General features: G+C 45.0%; 1 long non-coding RNA gene across 1 annotated transcript in view; it reads right to left on the bottom strand.

Annotated features, from left to right (window-relative positions):
• Positions 1-20,175, bottom strand: part of LOC126087376 (uncharacterized) — a 61,064-nt gene extending 40,889 nt beyond the window's left edge. Inside the window, exon 1 of the long non-coding RNA XR_007519749.1 lies at positions 20,033-20,175. This is a non-coding gene — a long non-coding RNA (uncharacterized LOC126087376). The remainder of the gene's footprint in view (positions 1-20,032) is intronic.
• Positions 20,176-20,532: the final 357 nt, after the last annotated feature.

Below are 20,532 nucleotides of genomic sequence, written 5' to 3'. Positions count from 1 at the left end.
TTGACTTTCTTCCTCTTTTTCGCTGATCCTCTACTTTACCAAGCATGATGTCCTTCTCCAGGGACTGATCCCTTCTGATAACATGTCCAAAGTATGAGACAAAGCCTCACCATCCTTGCTTCTAAGGAGCATTCTGGTTGTACTTCTTCCAAGACAGGTTTGTTCTTTTGGCAGTCCATGGTATGGCCAATAGTCTTTGACAACACTATAATTCAAAGGCATCAATTCTTCAGTCTTCTTTATTCACTGTCCAGCTTTCACATGCATTTGAGATGATTGAAAACACCATGGCTTGGGTCAGGTGCACCTTAGTCTTCAAGGCGACATCTTTGCTTTTGAGCACTTTAAAGAGGTCTTTTGCAGCAGATTTGCCCAATGCAATTGGTCTTTTGATTTCTTGACTGCTGTGTCATGGGTGTTGATTGTGGATCCAAGTAAAATGAAATCCTTGACAACTTCAATCTTTTCTCCATTTATCATAATGTTGCTTATTGGTCCAGTAGTAAGGAGTGTTTTTTTTTTTTTTTTTTTAACGAGAACAAAATTTGAGTCACACAGATACTTCTTTATGGGGTACCTTTTTGTGAAACATACGTTATTTTGGTTGGTTTCTTAGCTTCTTTTCTTTGTTGTTTCTCCTGTTGGATGGAGACCATTTGCTGTACCTTAGATAGCCGCTCCCAAGCTTTTAAGACTAGAGATGACAAATAGCTTAGTGGTCTGATAATAATATAAAAGATGAGAAAGAGGAAAATGCACAAGCCAGTGGTCTGAAATGATTGCCTGGCCCACAAACTCAGATTTCCTAACCACGACCCCAAATCCCACGACGACGAGACAGGGGCATCAGCAGCCTGCACTGCATGGTTAGCGTGAGCCTCCGCTGACACTGCGCTCACCGTGCTTCCGCTCCGGTGTCATTAACACACACAGCAATGTCCTTCTGCCAAAGTACGAGCTCCTCCTTGGGAAGCAGGTAAATAATCAAGAACTAATCTAATTTATGATGTAATTATCTTTATCTCTGCTATCTCAGAGAGAGTACAGCATTGTCTAGATTACTAACAGAGCCATCTTGTCTAACATCATTCATAACCTTAAATATGTATGTATGTATATTTATTTAAAAAAAAAAAAAAAACCTATTGCTGTTCAGTCGATTCTGACTCATAGCGACCTTACAGGACAGAGCAGAACTGCCCCCCTAGAGCGCCCGGTGGATTCTAAGTGCCAACCTTTTGGTTAGCAGTCTGAGCTCTTAACCACTGCGCCACCAGGGCTCTCTATATATTTTTTTTTTACACAGTTTAAACCAATTTCAGAAACTAAGGACCATGGCTGTTACAGAACAGCCAATTACTGTCCCTTTGCCGACGGACCCTGATTTGACAGTTTGGCCAACTGCTTGCTGTCCTTCAGCCTTAATCTCTCCCCCACTTCCAGTTTTCTTTCTGGGTAGCTGATTACGCACAGAGACACAGAGAACAGCAGAGACCATGCAACAAGAACAAGTCCAACCTGTCAGCAGAAAACAAACTCATTAGTTATCTGTGGTTTCTCAAAGACAATGAACAAAAAACAGAATCTGACAGCCCATAAATGCCGGCCAGAATTTCCTGTTGAAACGGAAAATTTCTCTCTACAGTCACCCTTCTCTCAACCAAAAGACAATCTCAAAGTAAAGTTCTTCTTGACCTACAATACGGCTGTTCATTGTGACTTAAATAGGTACCGTAAGAAGGATAACTTATCCTAGAGCCTTTTAAAGCTGCTTTGCTGGAAACTTTACAAGAAACTTCTGATTAAACTGTAAAGCCTCTCGAGGCCAGGAGGCCAAGCTGAGAACTTGCCACCAGATCTCAGCTACACTAGCCACAGGTTGGGGTGAGTTCCTCTTTTCTCCGGGTCCCAAAATATCACCAGGTTTCCTGGGCCTGTCAGGAAGTGCCCTTCCCTACTCCCCTGTAAGGCTGGGAGCTTCGTAAGTCAGGTACCAGGTCAGATTTCCCGGGGCGGCTTTGTAAGCACGGGCTCCCTGAAGTCAGTCTTAGCTCCTTAGAAGTGTGTGGCCATACGTGATTCTCTGAGCAGCATTCTCAAATGTGACATTCCTGTCAACGCTTGGTTACATAACTGAGATATTTGATTAGGCCCTGTGAACAAGGTGGACTGGGAAAAAGATTTGGCACTCTGCTTCTGGAAAGATTCCAACCTTGGAAGCCCTATGTGGCAGTTCTACTCTGTCCTGTAGGGTCACTATGAGTCAGAATCAACTCAGTGGCAGTGGGGTTGGTTTCAGTCATCTAGTGTCTAGTCATTTAGTGCTGCTGCAACAGAAATACACAATTCAATCCACGGCAAAGGGGGACAGACTCCTACTGAACTTACACAAATAATTAAATTGCCATAAAAAATAAAAACACTTGAGAGTTTTCTAACTCTGAAGAGATTAGGGAGAGAGAAGTGATAAATCATTCATCTTTGTTGGCACTGACATAGTCTATTAAATAATTATAAGTTATAGATCATTTAGGAGAAAAGAGAGAATGGTTTCTGATGCCCAGAAAACAGAACATTAAAACATCAGTAATATCCCCCACATAAAATCCATCACAAATTTTTTGTATACTAAGTCCTCTGTAGTTAAGTCCTGTTCCACGTGATCCTGAATAAGCAGCAGTCTGTAAACCCATCAGCTTCTACACAAAACCCAAAAAAAAACCCTGCTGTCGAGACGATTCTGACTCATAGCGACCCTATAGGACAGAGTAGAACTGCCCGATAGAGTGTCCAAGGAGCACCTGGCAGATTCGAATCGCCGACCTCTTGGTTAGCAGCCGTAGCACTTAACCACTACACCACCAGGGTTTCTGCTTTTACACAAGAGACATGGAAATCTTGATTCAGTCCAGTGGTATCAGCAGTGCTATTTAGAAGTCCAAGTCCAAATATCTAGGACAGTCCTTTTCAAAGATCCATTCTGGCAAAAGGCATTGGCCTGTGGTTTATCGCAAGCACCTCCGGGACATCATCAAAGTAAGAACTATCGGTAGATGATAAGACTTTTAAAAAAAAAGGTTAACTTACTAGTAATAATAATTTATACAAGCGAAAGACTCGATGAGAATTCATTACAAAAGTCATTGTTCCAAAAGCGACCCGCCTGACTCACAGCAGAATGATCAGCCGAGGTCTGAGCCCGGACTCCATCTCAGATTTTGCTTATTGCCCCTGTTACTGTCAAACTCTCAGTCAGAATTAAGTACATGACAAAGGATTTGTCCTGCAACCATCAAACCCTTGGTGGCGGTGGTGGTGGTGTTGTCAGGTGCCTTCCAGTCAGTTCTGACTCACAGCAGCCCTCCGTACAATAGAACAATACACTGCCTGGCCCTGCCCCATCCTCACAATCATTGCTATGCTTGAGCCCATTGTTGCAGCCACTGTGTCAATCCATCTTATTGAGGGTCTTCCTCTTTTTCACTGACCCTGCACTTGATGAAGCATGATGCCCTGCTCCAAGGACTAGTCCCTCCTGATAACATGTCCAAAGAACTTGAGACAAAGTCTCACCATCTTCACTTCTAAGGAGCATTCTGGCTGTACTTCTTCTAAGACATATTTGTTCATTCTTCTGGCAGTTCATGGTATAGTCAATATTCTTCACCAACACCACAATTCAAAGATGTTACTTCTTTAGTCTTCCTTATTGATTGTCCAGCTTTCACATGCATATGAGGCGATTAAAAATACCATGGCTCGGGTTAGGTACACCTTAGTCCTCAAAGTGACATCTTTGTGCTTTTCAACACTTTTAGGAGGTCTTTTGCAGCAGATTTGCCCAATGCAATGTGTCTTTTGATTGCGTTTTTTCTTATTGTACTTTAGATGAAGGTTTACAGAACTAGTTTCTCATCAAATAGTTAGTATACACATTGTTCTACGACACTGGTTAACAACCCCATGACACGTCAACACTCTCCCTTCTCAGCCCTGGATTCCCTATTACCAGCTTTCCTGTTCCCTCCTACCTTCCAGTTCTGTCCTAGGGCTGGTGCGCCCCTTTAGTCCTGTTTTGTTCCATGGGCCTGTTCAATCTTTGGCTGAAGGGTGAACCTCAGGAGTGACCTCATTACTGAGCTGAAACAGTGTCTGGGGGCCATACTCTCAGGGTTTCTCCAGTCTCTGTCAGGCCAGCAAGTCTGGTCTTTCTTTTTAAGTTAGAATTTTGTTCTGTGTTTCTCTCCAGCTCTGTCTGGGACCCTCTATTGTGATCCCTGTCAGAGCAGTCAGTGGTGGTAGCCAGGCACCATCTAGTTGTACTAGATTCAGTCTGGTTGAGGCCATGGTAGATGTAGTCCATTAGTCCTCTTTTGATTTCCTGACTGCTGCTTCCATGGACATGGACTGTGGATCCAAGTAAAAGAAAATCTCTGACAAGCACAATCTTTTCTCCATTTATCATGATGTTGCTTATTGGTCCAGTTGTGGGGACTTTTGTTTTCTTTATGTTAAGGCGAAATCCATTCTGAAGGCTATAGTCTTTGATTTTCATCAGTAAGTGCTTCAAGTCTTCCTCACTTTCAGCAAGCAACGTTGTATCATCTGCACATCATAGGTTGTTAATGAGTCTTCCTTCAATCCTGTGGCATGCTCTTCTTCATACAGTCCACCTTCTCGTATTATTTGTTCAGCATACAGGTGGAATAAGCATGGTGAAAAGATACAGCCCTGACACACACCCTTCCTGACTTTAAACCATGCAGTATCCCCTTGTTCTATTTAAACCACTGCCTCTTGGACTATGCACAGGTTTCTCATGAGCACAATTAAGTGTTCTGGAATTCCCATTCTTCTCAATTTTGTCCGTAGTTAGTTATCATCCACACAGTCAAATGTATTTGCATAGTCAATGAAACACAGGAAAACATCTTTCTGGTATTCTCTGCTTTTAGCCAAAAACCATCTGACATCAGCAATGATACCCCTTGTTCCACATCCTCTTCTCAATCCAGCTTGAATTTCTCGCAGTTCCCTGTTGATGTACTGCTGTGACTAATTTTGAATTATCTTCAGCAAAATTTTACTTGTGTGTGATATTAATGATATTGTTTTACTTTTGGGTGATACTAATGATATTGCATTCTGTTGGATGACCTTCCTTTGGAATGGGCACAAATGTGGATCTCTTCCAGTCGGTTGGTCAGGTATCTGTCTTCCAAATTTCTTGGCATAGATAAATGAGCATTTCATGCTGCATCCCTTTGTTGAAACATCTCAGTGGGTATTCCATCAATTCCCGGAGCCTTGTTTTTAGCTTGTGCCTTCAGTACAGCTTGGACTTCTTCCTTCAATACCACTGGTTCTTGATCATATGCTGCCTCCTGTCAATGATTGAACATTGACCAATTCTTTTTTGCATAGTGACTCTATGTATTCCATAAGAGAGAAATTTCCAGTAAATCTTTGATCAAAGTAAAGTATAAAAATCCACGTTCCTACTACTTTTAGCAGAACTAAAACTGAAATTAGCAATACTGTTTTTTAGGCTTTTTATCTGGCATAGCAACCTTGGGTAGTTAGGGAGGTAGCTTGTCTGTAGACAAGTCAAAATGTGGAAGGAATACACCCAAGGAGGGAGATTTTGACACAGCTACATTTGTGCAAAATGGCCTTAAGAAATATTCTTTTCATGATAGGGATGTAGAAACAATATTTCAGAAAAAATCTTGGGTGCCAACCTACTAAGTTCCCCAGGCTACCTGAAAGGTTTAGCTTGAGCAAGCAGGGGCATAGGCAAAAAATTTTATCGCCAGCCTCAGGCACCTGACACTCCAAGGATATATTTTATGTTAAACTAAACAGTTTTACAAGGCATCCATTGTGAACATCTCATTACTATGACTGTAAATCTCTATGCCAAAGTGTACTTTGTAATTAGAATTATAATCAATTTTTGTAGCCTACCTAAACATACCTAAGTGTATGTGTCCAATGGAGACCTCTTCTTGATTTGCTTGGCTCTCCCTCTTCTGATCTCAATGAATGTTTAACCAATCAACGGTTTTTGTTGTAATTGCTTTTTCAGTCCTATAACTGCCTCACTCTTCCCCCACTGCTAGAGACTCTCTCTCTGAAATCACCAAGTTTCCACTAATGTGGGCTGGTGGTTTCCTCTATTCAAATAGATCTTTTAAAACCAAATAAATCCTCTGAATTTTCATATAAGTTCTGAGTGATTTCTCTCTACAACAATTCCTTCCATCTTCTTCTGATGCTTCCTGTGTAATTCAATATTTTGCCCATAGAAACCCTTAATATACAAAAGTAATGCAAAGCAAAATAAAGTTAATCCCCTCCAAAAAAAAAAAAAAAAACTTAGACAAAGTATCTCTAAGCATGATTAACCCGATTTTCAAAGAAGAGTGGAGACAAAGTATCTCTAAGCATGATTAACCCTATTTTCAAAGAAGAGTGGATAATACATCTTAATTTTTCAAAACAGATGATCATAATCTTTAGTGAGAAAAGAACTTTAGACACGATAATCCTGAGATATAACTATAAAGCATATAGTTAGGATATATCAAGAATATACAAAGATTATTGAACTTATAAACATGTATTAATAAAACTCTATAGGAAAGCAGAGTAAATCCTCAGTTGGAACTCACTGACATCAATGTTGCTCGACTTAAAGACCAAAGTTGCAATCAAGTTAGCAAATAAAACATGAGGATTGGCTTTCTTAGTCCAGGGCATATAAATTAACATAAACTTAGTTTATTTTAATGAGACACAGGACCTCTTCCTCCGAGACAGATTACACAGAAGAAAGAACAACTTCATTTTACAGGTGAAGGCAATTGTGTGAGAGTTCCAAAACTGACACACCTGACTCACATGAGAACGATGGGCTCCAGTCTGAGCCCCAACTCTAAAAAAAAAAAAAAAATCCAACTCTAGCTCCACTTTATCACGATGCTGCTCATTGGACCGCTTGTGAGGATTTTTGTTTTCTTTATGCTGAGGTGAAATCCATACTGAAGGCTGTGGTCTTTGATCTTCATCAGTAAGTACTTCAAGTCCTCTTCACTTTGAGCAAGCAGGGTTGTGTCATCTGCATAACGCAGGTTGTTAATGAGTCTTCCTCCAATCCTGATGCCCTGTTCTTCTTCACAGAGTCCAGCTTCTTGGATTATCTGCTCAGCATACAGATTGAATAGGTATGGTGGAAGGATACAACCCTGACCCACATCTTTCCTGACTTTAAACCATGCAGTATTCCCTTATTCTGTTCGAACAACTGCCTCTTGATCTACGTACAGATTCCTCATGAGTCCCATTAAGTGTTCTGGAATTCCCGTTTTCCACAATGTTATGATCCACACAGTCAAATGCCTTAGCAGAGTCAATCAAACACAGGTAAACAACTTTCTGGTATTCTCTGCTTTCAGCCAGGATCCACCTGACACCAGCAATAACATCCCTGATTCCACATCCTCTTCTAAATCGGGCTTGAATTTCCGGCCGTTCTTTGTCGATATACTGCTGCAGCCGCTTTTGAGTGATCTTCAGCAAAATTTTGCTTTCATTTGATATTAATGATTTGTTTGATAATTTCCACAATCGGTGGGATCACCTTTCTTGGGAATAGGCATAAATATGGATCTCTTCCAGTCAGTTGGCCAGGTACCTGTCTTCCAAATTTCTTGACATAGACCAGTAGGCACTTTCAGCCCTGCATCTGTTTGCTGAAACAACTCAATTTGTATTCCGTCAATTCCTGGAGCCTTGTTTTTTGCCAATGCCTTCAGAGCAGCTTGGACTTCTTCCTTTAGTACCATCGGTTCCTGATCATATGTTATCTCCTGAAATACTTGAATATGACTTTTTTTTTTTTTTGGTATAGGGACTCTGTGTATTCCTTCCATCTTCTTTTGATGCTTCCTGCATCGTTTAATTTCCCTGTAGAATTCTTCAGTATTGCAACTCGAGACTTGAATTTTTTCTTCAGTTCATTCAGCTTCAGAAATGCTGAACATGTTCTTCCCTTTCAGTTTTCTATCTCCAGGTTATTGCACATGCCATCATAACACTTTGCTTTGTCTTCTTGAGATGCCCTTTGACATCTTCTGTTCAGCCTTTTACTTCATCATTTTTTCCTTTTACTTTAGCTATTCAACTTTCAAGAGCAAGTTTCAGAGTCACTTCTGACATCCAGTTAGGTCTTTTCTTTCTTGTCTTTTTAATGGCCTCTTGATTTCTTCATGTCTGATATCTTCGATGTTATTCTACAACTCATCTGGTCTTCGATCATTTCTGTTCAACCTGTCAAATCTATTCTTGAGATGGTCTCTAAACTTAGGTGGGATATACTCAAGGTGGTACATTGGCTCTCGTGGACTTCTAATTTTCTTCATTTCAACTTGAACTTCCATATGAGTAATTGATGGTCTGATCCGCAGTTGGCTGCTGGCCTTGTTCTGACTGATGATACTGAACTTTTCCATCGTCTCTTTCCACAGATGTAGTCAATTTGATTCCTGTGTATTCCATCTGGCGAGGTCCATGTGTATAGTTGATGTTTATGTTGGTTAAAAAAAGGTATTTGCAATGAAGAAGTCATTGGTCTTGCAGAATTCAAGCATGCGATCTCCGGCATCATTTCTATTACCAAGGTCATATTTTCCAATTACTGATCACTTCTTTGTTTCCAACTTTTGTATTCCAATCACCAGGAATTATCACTGCATCCTAATTGCATGTTCAATCAATTTCAGACTACAGAAGTTGGCAAAAATCTTCAATTTCTCCATCTTTGGTCTGAGTGGTTGGTGCGTAAATTTGAATAATGCCTATTAACTGATCTTCCTTGTAGGAGTATGGATATTATCCTACTACTGGCAGCACTGTACTTCAGGATAGATCTTGTTCTTTTCGATGACAAATGCAATGCCATTCCTCTTCAAGCTGTCATTCCCAACATAATAGACCATATGACTGTCTGATTCAAAATGACCAATACCAGTCCATTTTAGCTCACTAATGTCTAGGATATTGATCTTTATGCATTCCATTTAATTTTTGACAATTTCCAATATTCTGGCTATACTTCTGCCAAAACAGATTTGTTTGTTCTTCTGGCAGTCCATGGTATATTCAATATTCTTTGCCAGCACCATATCTCAAATGCATTATTTCTTCTTCGGCCTTCCTTATTCATTGTCCAGCTTTCGAATGCACATGAGATGATTGAAAACATCCTGGCTTGGGTCAGGCGTACCTTAGTCCTCAAGTGACATCTTTGCTTTTTAACACTTAAAGAGGCCTTTTCAGCACATCTGCCCAATGCAATACATTGTTTGATTTCTTGGCTGCTGCTTCCACAGGTGTTGATAGTGGATCCAAATAAAATAAAATCCTTGACATCTTCAATCTTTTCTCCATTTATCATGATATTGCTTATTGGCCCATTATGAGGATTTTTGTTTTCTCTATGTTGAGGTGAAATCCATACTGAAGGCTGTGGTCTTTCATCTTCATCAGTAAGTACCTCAAGTCCTCTTCACTTTCAGCAAGCAAGGTTGTGTCATCTACATAACAGGGGTTGTAAATGAGCCTTTCTCCAATGCTGATGTCCTGTTCTTCTTCATAGAGTCCAACTTCTCGGATTATCTGCTCAGCATGCAGATTAAGTATGGTGAACGGATACAACCCTGACGCACAACTTTCCAGACTTAAACCATGCACTTTCCCCTTGCTCTGTTTGAACAACTGCCTCTTGCTCTATGTACAGGTTCCTCATGAGCATGATTAAGAGTTATCCATAATTTGTTATGATCCACACAAATCCTTTGCATAGTCAGTAAAACATCTTTGTGGTATTCTCTGCTTTCATTCAAGAGTCATCTGACTGACCCCAGGGCTATAGCAACTGCCTCTTCTTTAGGAGTTCAGTGACAGCTGTCTGTAGGCCATTGGCCATGTCCACCTTCACACTGAGGCTTTACTTGGTTTCTGTCCCACCTGCCCTAAGTGGATAACCGCACTTTAAGTCATCCTAGGGCATGAGTCGGAAACGACTCAATGGCACTGGGTAGGGCATGACAAAGGCAGAAAGAAGGAGGAGCACACCCTAGGAGAGGAGGGGGGTGGAGTGGGAGCTGGGAGAGCACAGATACTTAAAGTATCCAGTTCAAGGAACCTCTAAGCAGAGACAGTAGCTAAAATATCCCCTCTCCCCCCTTACAAAGGTAGAAAGGAAGCAGGCAGGCAGGCAGGCAAGCAGGTAGGAAGGATGGCAGGGAGGCAGGCAGTAAGGCAGGCAGGCAAGAAGGCTGGCAAGGAGGCAGGAAGGAAGGCAATAAGGCAGGCAGGGAGGCAGGAATGTTACCAGGGGTCTCAGGCCTCACTCAGCGTGGCCATAAAAAAAAAAAAAAAAAAAATTGGCCATAGAGACACAAAATGGGTAAAAGTGAAAGAAGCAGCTTTATTTGGTTGGCCAAGCAAAGGAGCACACTGGGACTTACATCACCTAGATGGTTCCCTGAACGATAGCTGAAACAGCTTTTATTAGGGGCAAAAACTGAGGAAGGGCCCTGGCAAGAAGGAGCAAGGTCATTGATTGGTCTGGCCCAAAAAAGCATTCCCAGGGCAATTCTGTCGTTGGCACTTGTTCAGTCCAAAAGGGGCCTCTCAAACTGGATCTTAGGCTCGGACCCTTTGCTTCTGAACGTCTTCCTCCAATCTCGGACAGCTAAAGTTTGGTTGTGTAAGACGGGAGAAAATTTCCAGGGTCACCCAGAGGACGGGGTTGATGGTTCTGTGCTTGTCAGGCAGGCCAGATTTGGTATTAACTGGTTCTGTAGTCTGTGACCCCAGCCTCCTGTTTTTCTTCACCTTAGGCAGGAAGTTGGCCAACTGCCTAAAAAACATCTGGAGAAACCAGTTAGAAGGGGAGGTGGCTCATGCTAACCTACTTACCAGGAGGTTGGGGGCTAGTAGTGGTGACCGGAAGCTGCTGGTAGAAGGAAGGAAGGAAAGCAGGCAAAAGACTTAAAAGGTGCACGCTAAGATCTAGCGAGACTGCGGATGATTTTATTTTTTGCTTCCTTGTGTTTTCTAAAATTTTTACAGCAGATGTGTATTACTTTTGCAGAAAGAAAAAGAGGCTGTTTGGTTTGTGTTTCACTCATACCGATCCTATGGGACAGAGTAGAACTACTGCCCCCTTGCAAGGAGTGGCTGGTGGATTTGAACTGCCGACCTTTTTGGTTAGCAGGTGGGCTCTTAACTACTGCACCACCAGGGCTGTGACAAGGTGCTACCATAGGAAGTGCACAGCAATCAACAGTTCTGTCACCTCCTGCTCAGTTCTGATCCTGGGTCAACCCACCCTGGTCTTAGGTGACGTCAGGTCAACCTGTCCTAGATGGTGATGACCTTGGGTAATTTATCACCTTTAGGACCATGCGTGGTAGAACATCTGGAAGCGTGATTTATGAGGGCTAACTTACACCAGCACAGCAGGGCTGGTCTGGGTGTTGGGGCGTGGACGGGATGTTTGATTACCCCTGGCACCTGGCACCTCCCATTCCCCTCCTCCCTTTCACCACCTGTCCCCAGGAAAGGCTCTGTAGACGCTTTCATATCGAGTTGAAAGCATGGAGGGAGGGACTAGACCCTTGGCTCCAAGGACAGATTCTCTCCGTGCCGATTCTGCAAAGAGAACCAGCTCCTGCAGGCAGTCTGTGATAGGCTGGGAAGCCCATTTAGTAACTTTCAAAATCAGTCCACATAAGCTCCCGCCTACTTTGCCCACTCAGGTGCTGTGGCCCCCTCCCAGGCCCAGTCCCCACCCCAAGTCACGGTTCTTATTTCTCTGTTCCTGCTGATGGGCCCATGGTTGTTGCCACAGTTTACATCGGCATTGACTGGACGCTGCTCCAAGCGGAATGGGAAAGGTGGACAGGGCCTGGGATGATTGGGAGGTGTGCTAAACAAGTCCTGGAGAGATATGAAGTGGTGGGACCGGAGAGGAGAAAGGGCCCACCAGCAGGCAGATGGCTGCGGAAGGGCTCAGAGACAGGAGGACGACAAAGCCAATCTGCTAGAGCAGAGACCTCCAGATGGAGCTCCAGCGGCGAGCGCAGAAGCATTAATTGACGGGACGCCTAGAAAGGTAGGGTACAGAGGAGACTTGAAAGCTGAGCTGATGAATTTGGATTGAGGCTTACTAGAGGTGGAGAGCCAAAGAAATGCTCCCGAGCAGCCAGCAACCAGATGAAGACGTACTTTAGGAAGATGCATCTGTGCAGGGCGGGTAAGGAAGGGGGCGGCTAGTCATGAGGACGCCTGGCTGTAGGCCACTGCCCGGGAGCAAAACGGTGACTGCCTGGATGAGGGAAGCCACCGTGAAGACACATATTGAGAATCAAGAGTCTCTGGTTTTAGTGCTCATTGGAGGGATGTGTTCAGATGAGGAGTGAGTCAGAGGTGGTCCTGACGTGATAAACCCCGGGAACTCTGATTCATTCCCCTGCCCGATTCCGTTCATTCATTCCCTAAACGTTGACTGGGCTTTTACTATGAGGCAGCCCTGTGCTAAGAGCCAGGGAGTAAAAAGATGAGTGAGAGAGACAGGGCCTGCAGGGGCCCACCACCTGGTGGGAGAGAAGGCAGAATCAACAGGCAGTTGTAAGTGTGAGGTGGCAATGCAGTAGCGGCACTGCTATTGTTCTGGGCTGCTGTCCAGTAGCCCCAGCTCACGGCAGCCCAAGTACGACAGGACGGAACGTTGCCCGGTCGTGCAACATCTTCACGCTTGCTGGTATGTTTGAGTCCATTGTTGCAGCTCTTATGTCAGTCCACCTCACTGAAGGTTTCCCGCTTTTCAATGACACTCTACAGATAGGATATCCTTTTCTAATGATGGGACTGCCACTAACCGTTGCCCTCGAGTAGATTCTGACTCATGGTTGACTCTATGTGCTACAGGCTATAATTTTTACAGAAGGAGCCCTGGTGGCGCAATGGTTAAGCACTAGGCTGCTAATCAAAAGGTCAGTGTTTCGAACTAACCAGCCACTTTGTGAGAGAAAAGACCTGGCCATCCGCTCCCATAGAGATTTTAGCCTAGGAGAAACCCTATGGGGCAGTTCTGCTCTATCCTATAGGGTCACTAGGAGTTGGAATCGACTCAACAGCACACAATGACAATAATCTTTACAGAAGCAGATCACCAGGCCTTTCTTCCATGGGCCCCTGGGTTGGCTTGAACCTCCAATCTTTCAATTAGTAGTCAAATGCAAACCGTTTGTGTCACCCAGAGACCTGGACTGGCACTAAAAAAACTTTGTTGCCATGGAGTCGATTCCAATTCATTGTGACCCTATAGGACACAGCAGAACTGCCCCACAGGGTTTCCAAGGAGCAGCAGGTGGATTCAAACTGCTGACCTTTTGGTTAGCAGCCGAGCTCTTAACCACTGCACCACCAGGGACTGGCACTAGAGCCATGGTATCTCTGGAGCCTGGAGGAGGCCCTTCAATTGGCCTCCCGGCACAGCGCTAGTCATCTCCATAGCATGTCCTCTGCACTTGCTCTCTTGCCATGGCTTAGAGATCTGCAAGAATGGGCCAAAAGGCCCTGGACACTTCCCGGGGGTTGGGAGTGAAGTCCTGGGACCTGTGAGAAAAAGAACACTGTGGATGGAAGGAAACCCCAAGAACCTGTTTCCCTTTCTGGAGCACAGGGCGTGGTGGGTGGAGCCACAAGGTACCAAGCTACAGGTCATCAAACCACATACTTGACCAGCCAGCTCCCTTCTCCCCCACCTCCCCTCCCACTAAACTGCAGATAATGCTGAGAATGCGAGATGTCTCTGAGCTGGGTAAGATAATGTAGTACACACTCCCTAGTTCTGGAGATGAAGAAACTCCCCTGGCAAGGTTCCTCCTTCTCCATACCTCTCCACCTGCTCTCCCCAACAAATGTAACTCTGCTGGGTCATTAGAAAGGCAAGCGATAAGTAAACACACCTGTTAAAACCTGTTGCTTTCTAGTAGAACTGCCCCATAGGGTTCCCAAGGCTGTAAATCTTTACCGAAGCAGACTGCCCCAGCTTCCAAGGCTCCTGAACTCGAACCACCGACCTTTCAGTTAGCAGCCCACCACTTAACCGCTGTACCACCAGGGCTCCAAACTGTGGTGATGGCTTCACAGCACAGAGAGGTGCCAACAGCTGGTAATGGTTTAGTGTGTGTGACCTTCTAGCGTCATTCGAGTTTTACAGCAAAGTCCTTCATAACAGGAGGAAGAAATGCACCCCCCTCCCCCACCAGGTGGAGCGGCCAGGTAGGAGCAGAGAGGGCAGATGGTCTCTGTGGGGGAGGGGAGCTTCTCAGTTACTCCCTCTAATCCGGGCTGCTGCCCTTCCCCCTCACCTACCCCCCCCCCCGCCATGTTCACGGTCTTCTCACACAGACCAAGCCCATGGGCTTGTGATCTAATTAGAATAAAGGACAGGCAGATAATCCCCCACTCCTCTGCCCAAGATTTTAAAGTCTTTAAAACCTTAAAAAGCAAAGATGTCACTTCAGTGACTAAGGTACATCTGACCCCAAAGCGAAACCATGGTATTTTCAATATGCATACAAAAGCTAGACAACGAAAAGGGAAGCCTAACGAAGAACGGACATACTTACATTAAGGTGTTGGCATAGAATATTGAATATACCACGGGCTGCCAGAAGAACGGAGCCCTGGATGGCACAGTGGTTAAGAGCTTGGCTGCTAACCAAAAAGTCAGCAGTTCAAATCCACCAGCCACTCCTGGCAAACCCAATGGGGCAGTTCTACTCTGTCCTATAGGGTCACTGTGAGTCGGAATCGACATGACAGCAACCGGTTTTAGCCAGAAACAAACAAATCTGTCTTGGAGGAAGGACAGCCAGAATGCTCCTTAGAAGCAAGGATGGCAGGACTTCGCCTCATGTACTTTGAACGCATATCAGGAAGGACATCATGCTTGGTAAAGCCGGGGGGCAGTAAAAAGAGGAAGACTCTCAGCAAGATGGATTGACACAGCAGCTGCAACAATGGGCTCAAACACAGCAACGATGGAGAGGATGGCACAGGACAGTACATTTCTTTCTGCCGTACTCAGGGTCGCTATGAGATGGCACCTAACCAGCACCTCTGTCCAAATGCTGGGACTTGAAATTATTTCACAAGCAACGTGAAGTATGCAGTGTCAGCTGCATATCAGAGATTTACATTAATGACTTGGGGTCAGAAATCCTGAGAAGCATCAGAAAGACTGGTTCTGTGCTCCCGAGGCTGACACTGCTGAATTCTTGCACACCCTAAGGGCAGGGTGTCTGTGTCCTCTGGCGGGGACTTCCTCCCTTCCAGGGCCTCAGCACGGCCTCCCCAATGTACAAAGCATGCACCACACAAGGGCCCTACCAACAAGAGCAAAACCAAAACCAAATCCACTGCCGCTGAGCCAATTCTGACTCATGGCAACCCCATGCGTGTCTGAGTAGAACTATGCTCCGCTGGGTTTTCAATGGATTTTATTCAAAAGTATATTGCCAAGCCTTTCTTCTGAGGCACCTCTGGGTGGACTCAGACAACCTTTCAGTTAGCAGCCAAGCACTTAACCATTTTCACCACACAGGGACATGATATGTTGCTGTTGTTTGGTATTGAGTCAATTCCAATTGATGGTGACCCCACATGTTACAGAGTGGAACTTCCCCTTGGGGTTTTCTAGGCTGTAGTTTTTACAGGAACAGATCTCTAGGTCTTTTCTCTCACAGAGCCACTAGTGGGTTCCAACTGCCGACCTTTCAGTTAGCAGCTGAGTGCTTAACCATTACTCCACCAGGGCTCCTTGTGATGTAAGCAGATAAAAATAAAAGGAGGGAAACAATAAACTACACAAACATGAACCAAAAGAAAGCTCGAGTGCTTACATTAATATCAGACAAAGTAGACTTTAGAACAAGGAAAATTACCAGGGATAAAGAGGGGCATTATTGTTGAAAGACAACTCTCCAAAAGTCTCACGTTTCTGCACATTTTGTGGGCAGAGGCAACGATGCCTTTGATCTGGAATGTCCTTTCAGGGATGTTTGTATACTAAGCAGCACTGGAAAGAGAAATAGTGCTTCTCTGCAGAGCAAAGGGCAGGTTTGTTTTCAGTCCACTGGATAATGTCTCCCTGTGGGGTAAAGGTCAGAAAGGCTGACTGCCCACTGTAAAAGACTCGGGCTCTCTCATCTCAGGGATCCTTTCCTGTGACTCACCACACTGCGTGTGTACGTGACACCCAGCTCTCTTTGCATCACCCCGTGGAAATGGGTTTCAAGGAACTGATACACATGCTGGTTCTCTGGCTACCGCTATTTCTGTGAGTAAACTGCCCTTCGTTTTTCATCCAGGAGTCCTGTGCCAGGCTAACTGGTTAGCTTGCAAGGAAAGGAAAATGTCTGAAACGTCACAGTTCTTGCAAATGATAAAAGGGTCACCACAATCACATGGCCATCCTAAATGTAGACATACCCAACAAAAGAACTTCAAAATACCTGAAGCAAAAACTGATAGAACTGAAAGGAGAAACGAACAAATCCACAATGACAGGTAAAGAGTCCAACACTCCACTCAGTAATCAACAGAACAGACACCAGATCAGCAAGGATGCAGAACTATAAACCACAATCAACCAATTAATCTAACTGATATTTGTATAATACTTCACCCTGTACATTCTTCCCAAAGAACGGTCATCAAGACAGACCACATCCTGAATCCTAATACAAACCGTGATAATTTAAATGAATTGAAACCATGCAAAGGACGTTCTCTGACCACAATGGGAATCAGAAATCTGTAAGAAAAAGATATCTGGAAAATCTCTAAACTTAAAAATTAAACAACAGGACTTCCAATTTCAGCTCCAACATATAAAGAGCTTGGAAGTCATCACCCCATTCTCACAAGAAAAAACGCCAAACGAACTGAAAATCAATGACTTTTTTTAGATTCATCAGAACACTGTGGCCGCAGGGCAAACCACCAACCCCAAAATCTGAAGAGGTAGAAGAATACAGAAACTCGCAGCCAAGATCAACTACCTGAAGCAGAAGCCCCTGGGGCCAGTAACTGGTTGAAATAGTGACAAGATCATTTCAATGAATTGCTGAAGCCTACGTGAGGGTTGTTTGTTTCAGCGAGGCTGAGAGTTAAAAACCTCACTAGTTGCGAGGTGCCATCAAGTGGGCTCTGACTCATGGCAACCTTATACACAATAGAACAAAACATTGCTCAGTCATGTACCATCCTCACAACAGTAGGTATGTCTGAGCCCATTGTTGCAGCCACTGTGTCAATCTATCTCACTGAAGTTCTTCCTCTTCTTCACTGACTTTCTACGTTGCCAAGCATGATGTCCTTCTCCGGCAACTGATCCCTCCTGATAACATGTCCAAAGTAAGCAAGACAAAGTCCTGCTGCTCTCACTTCTAAGGAGCATTCTGGCTGTACTTCTTCCAAGACAGATTTGTTCTTCTGGCAGTCTATGGTATTTATATTCAATATTCTTCACCAACACCATAATTCAAAGGCATCAATTCTTCAGTCTTCGATTTTCATTGTTCAGCTTTCACATGCATATGAGGCAACTGAAAATACCATGTCTTGGGTCAGCCACGCCTTAGCTCTCAAAGTGACATCTCTGCTTTTTAACACTTTAAAAAGGTGTTTTGCAGCAGATTTGCCCAATGCAATTCGTTGTTTGATTTCTTAACTGCTGCTTCCAGGGATGTTGACCGTTGATCCAAGTAAAACGAAATCCTTGACAACGTCAATATTTTCTCCATTTATTCTGATGTTGCGTATTGGTGCAGTTGGGAGGATTTTTGTTTTCTTTATGTAGGTTACACATACTTATACAAGTGTTAAAACAAGAAGTCAATTAAGTTTATTGTGTGTTAATTTAAAAAACAAAATGAAGACTTCACTGAAAAATTCAACATGCAAAGCAGATTGGGAGAATAATTTCACAACACACATACTTAACAAAAGACTTGTAGACAAAATATATAAAGTGTTCCTACGAATCATAAGGAAGACAGACGAGCAGATTAAAAAGTGGGCAGAAGACTTGAATGGCAGTTTCACAAAAAAAGATTGTGCAAATGGCTAACAAGTTATTAAAAGGACAAAACACCATTATTCGTTAGGGAAATGAACACTGAAACCCTAACAGACTATTGCTGCATACACATATGTATACCCATGAGTGGAATTTTTGTGTCATAGGGTAGGTGTCTGTTTAGTTCTAATAGATACTGCCTAGCAGGTTTCCCAAGAGGTTGTATCACTTTAGGGAAGTTTTAGTGACTTGACATCCTTGCCAACTTTGGTATTAAGTGTTTTTTTTTCTCATGCAAAAATTTATACACAAATTGTTTTGACATTGGTTGCAATCCCCACAATGTGTCAGCACTCTCCCCCTTTCCCTTTATACCCCAGGGTCCCCGTGTCCATTTATCCAGTTTTCCTGTCCCTTCCTGCCTTCTCATCTTTGCTTTTGGGCAGGTGTTGCCCATTTGGTCTCCTATACTTGATGGAACTAAGCAGCACATTCCTTGCATGTGGTGGTGTTTGTTTTATAGGCCTGTCTAAAGCGTTTTTAATTTTTGCCCTTCTGGTGAGAATGTAGTATACTCATACAACAGAATACTACCCAGCAATAAAGAACAAACTACTGGTATATGTAATAACATGGATGAATCTTGTAGACATTTGTTCAGTGAAAAAAAAACAGACCAAAGACACATCGCAGGGTTCTACTCATATGAAGTTCAAGAACAGGCAACACTAACGTATGGGATAAAAGTCCGGGGAGTGGTCACCTCTGGGGTGAAATGGTTAGACTGGGGAGGAGCAGGGCGGAACCTTCTGAGGTGACAGAAACGTTCTACACCTTGATCCGGAGGCTGAATACACGCACATTAAACCAAACCAGTTGCCGCTGAGCCGATTCCAACTCACAGTGACCTCACATGTGTCAGAGAAGTACGCAACATGGGCTTTCAAGGCCTATTTTTTGGAAGCAGACTGCCAGGCCTTTCTTGCAAGGCACCTCTGAGTGGACTTAAACCTCCAACCTTTCTGTCAGCCCAGCACTTAACCACTTGTACCACCCGGGGACAACCACACCTGCATACATTTGTAAAAATTCACCCAGCTATACTCTTAAGATCTGTGCGGTTTATTTAAAGTTATACCACAATGAGAAAAAATAAACGGAAAGAAAAAGAACCTGAGGAAAAGAATGAAGTCGAGAATGAGAGAGGCGAAGGAAGGAAATAAGGGAAGAAATAGGGGGCGAGAGAGAGAGAAGGAATTTAAGTGAAGGAGAAACGGTGGTCACCCAGTGGGGCAGAGATCTTCAAAGCTATGCAGACACATTTGGTTATCTGCGTTACAAAGATGGGAAACCTCCGAGTTCGCCGATGGGTTGGCAGTAAGCGACCTGAGCTGAGGCCAGAACCCGGGGCTGCAGATGGCGAAGCCTTTGCTTTTCCACCTACCAGCTCAAGGGTCACCTTCTTCTGGAAATCTCTGCTCCCCACACCCACCGTCCTAAATTGACCTCTTACTCCTGGGAAGGCTGTCTCTCAACAGAGTCGGCCTTCGCTAGACAGGCCCTTCTGTCTCCCACCCCAAATCGTGAGCCGGTTCCCGGAGGGCAGAGCACGTTCGTTCACTGCCGTGCTTCTCCAAGGGCCTGCTGGCACCCACTGTTGGCACCACTGACAAACACGTGTCTACGCGGCCGCGGGGTCACCGCTGCAGCTGGCTTGCGGCCTGCTCTCTGAATACGTTCGTGGCTCAGGCGAGTCCGCTTGTGGGGCGCTGCGCTCCTTCCCCAGAGGACGCCCGTGGAGAGGCCGCGACGGTGAGCGACACCGACCCGCCGAGCGGCCGCGTCCCGCTTACTCACTTAGAGACGCACCGTCAGGCCAGTGTTTGGGCAGCGGCCGCCAAGCCGCAGGCTGTGCGCGCCCCGCCCGCCGACGTCAGGCGGAAGAAGGTGCGAGAGGCCGGCGGCCCGCAGGTGGCGCAGACCCGCCCTCACCTGCGCTCCCGCCCGCGGCGCCCGCGGCTGGGAGGCAGGCGCGCCGCCCGCCCGCTTTTATACCGCGCTATTTTGGTCGCGCCTGCTGATTGGCCGGCCGGCAGGCAACGACACGCTCGCGCGCCGCGGGCGCTCGGGCGTCCGGGGGGAGGGGCGCTGCCGGCCGCTCCGCGGGGCGGGGCTCCTGACCGCGGCCTCGGAAGCTGGGGGTGGGGACGGCGGGGGTCGGCGGCTGCGGACGCAGGCCGGGACTTCTCCGGGGCGCCCCGGGGTTTCTGAGCCTACTCCGGGATCTGTTGGCTGGGTTATAGTTTAATAAAAGATAGTGTTACCGTGAAAACCAAACTCTTTCTGGAGGGACTAGCCAGATGGCGCTA

The sequence above is a fragment of the Elephas maximus genome, chromosome 1 (assembly GCF_024166365.1).
Source record: "Elephas maximus indicus isolate mEleMax1 chromosome 1, mEleMax1 primary haplotype, whole genome shotgun sequence".
Taxonomy (NCBI): Eukaryota; Metazoa; Chordata; class Mammalia; order Proboscidea; family Elephantidae; genus Elephas; species Elephas maximus.
The sequence above is the reverse complement of the archived record's forward strand: the minus strand, read 5'-3'. Positions and strand labels throughout refer to the sequence as shown.